Source organism: Solanum tuberosum, unplaced genomic scaffold, assembly GCF_000226075.1.
Source record: "Solanum tuberosum cultivar DM 1-3 516 R44 unplaced genomic scaffold, SolTub_3.0 scf00223, whole genome shotgun sequence".
Taxonomy (NCBI): Eukaryota; Viridiplantae; Streptophyta; class Magnoliopsida; order Solanales; family Solanaceae; genus Solanum; species Solanum tuberosum.
The window spans coordinates 233,672-236,491 of NW_006239146.1; positions in this window are offsets into that span (position 1 = coordinate 233,672).

Here is a 2,820-nt window from a genome sequence, read left to right on the forward strand (position 1 = left end):
TAACACAGGGTTATTATCACAAGTAATCCTAGATTGTACAAATACGACTATAGTTCTAATACAGAAATTCTGCCCAATAAAAGCACTACATGTCGCAACTTAGATTTGAAACAGAAAACGGCCAAAATGGAATTTATATCCTTCATAAAAGATGTAGGTACATATCTTAAGCTTGCAAATAATCAAGAATCACCGCAAAATACGCTTTGTACAAAAATATATAAACAAAACACTAACAGTTGAACATACAGGATTTCAAATTCCAGAATCTGGACAGAACATGTCATAGGTTGCGTCCCTTATTTCGTCGTCCTAATAGCTATATTAGAGTTTACCATAAACATAAGAGTTGTAGGTATAGTAATCAGCTTTCCAACACATATTTATTCACCTCAAAAGAAGTTATACAGAACGAGATATTCTAAAATTAATAAACACTACCCAGCTTAAAAAAACAAGTTTGATTACTCACCAAAAGGTAGGATGTCTCGACTTCCAGCTAGAAGGACCAAGGTTTTCTCTAGTGATTTTGATGAAAACTGGTTAGAAAATGTTCTTATGTTCTTGGACTTCAGTTCCCAACAAAAATCACAAGAGGAGGTGTGATAATATAGTTTAATGAGTGAAGCTTAGTCACACATACAACTGTCCCTAAAGGGTGCTGCCCCATTTTATTGTGTGCTGCCCTAAATGTATACATATACACCTATATGTATATAATTGTTACCAACACTTTCAATTCATATGTAATTTTAATTAGAAAAATTACGTAAATACCCACATACAATACCTTAAATTACGAGCACAATCTATTTTAAACAAGGTTGCATATATCACAAAATTTCAAGTTCCCAAAATAAGAGTAAAACATATTGTAGTAATTAAGAAATGATGCATCGACATGCAAGAGTTGATCTAGTATTTTAGGGGTGTTACAACTAATGTCGTCAAATGGGGAGAACTTGATGGTTTTTCCGGCCAAAGGTTTAAAAGTTTCAAATTCATGCACTTTACCTCACTTTTCATCTTCACAAACTCACATCCACACTCTAGTTTCTATATTTCTTGCATTTTTCGAGTATTTTTAGCGTTGATTTATGCTCGGAGTTAGATTACATTGCCGCCTAGCATTTCAATATCAATTAAATCGGCATCAGAGGTTGGTTTTCTGAACCCCAAGTTTATGTTATCGGAATTGTACTCAGTTGCAATGATCTTATCGTACTGTCATGTGATGGACCTCTATGATAGAATTATTATGTTTGAATAACTGATTTATGTTGATAATTTTTCCCGTAATGTTTTGATTGTCGAAATCTCGTAGTCTTGTGCTTAAAATGAAGTAAATTTTTTGGGGTTATGATTGGGTGTAGTGGGGAGTACTTTAATTTCACTAAAACGTCTGTTGATTTTGTTTTCGGGGGTTACGGGGTTGAATTCTAGAAGTTGGGTCGAAAGTAGGCACGTTGGGTCATTTGGCAAGCTAGGTCGAGATCGCCGAATCACTCAGCGATTCTCCTAGTGTCCCCATCTAGCCTTTAATTTCATGCTAAATGTGTTGTTAAAGTCTGTAACTTTCGGCGAGAAGCCTAAGGTCGCCGAAGGAACTCGACGACTCGCCGAAAGTCTTCTTGATCGCCCTCTATCTGCACCCCTGATCGCCGAAGCAATTCGGTGACCCACCAACTATTTCGGCGAGTCTGTCTGTGCCTAATTCTCTGTGCATTTGTTTGGATATTTCCTAACTTCCCCTCGAGGTTTCGCAGACATGACTAGATCAAAAGCAACTGAAAGAATAATACCAGTCCAAGAAAAGGCTAAGGGGATTACGATAAATGAGGATGCAACTATATCCAGAGGAAAAGTTGTGAAACTTCCCACAACATGTGGGAAAGGCAAGGGCAATAGATCCACTTATATAACAGGAAGACCACTATCAGAGACCCTAATGTTCCTTCATGGGCCTGGGGATTCTGTGCAGCTGTGCATGTCTTTCTGGAGGACTCGCACGTGACAGACCCTAGTGGACCTGGCACTGCCATTCCTCTTGAGGTGATCTCGAGCACCGATGCTTAGACTTAGATTAATGTATCGGGCACTGATGCCCAGACAGATGGAGCGACTATTTAGATAGTATCCTTTATTTACCTCCATCTATGTCTTACTTTTATTTTAACTTTTGGATAGTATATTTTGTTTGCATTTGAGGACAAAAGTGTTTATTTGTGGTGGGGTGAGGCTCACCTTTTGTGTGAATTTTGTAACTCTAGTTTTGTTTATATATTTGGGCTTTGAGATTAATTTGTGCTATACATTGCTTTTTGTGGAAGGTTTGAGCTTGTGGCTCCTTGATTTTAACTGTAAATAATTTTTGACCCTTCCAGAAAAATTTTGCCACCTCTTGTATGTGTTGAATATGGTTGTTCTCTTGCAAATTTGAGTACCGGTTTTGATCAATACCGATGACTTTAATAGTGCTTATAATCAAACAAACATGAATGTATGGCTACGACGAGGCCAATTGAAGTTGCATAGACAATATGTGAACTCATTGCATCACGTTGCGACTAGCCAAGTATCGAATTGAGTCTCTTGTGATGATCATTGCACACTAGCGAAAGTGTGGAGTCTTGTTTGACTTTGGTGACAATGCCTTGTGTGATGAGCTTACCGTGAACCGTGCATGATGACACCTAGAATTTACCCCGTTGGTCCGATTGACTAAGTAAGCCTCTCTCTTGAGATGATCTTAGGCAACTTTAAATAGTGTGAAACATTTTAACATATACCTCTTTTGTGGCCAACCTTGTGAGTGTGTGA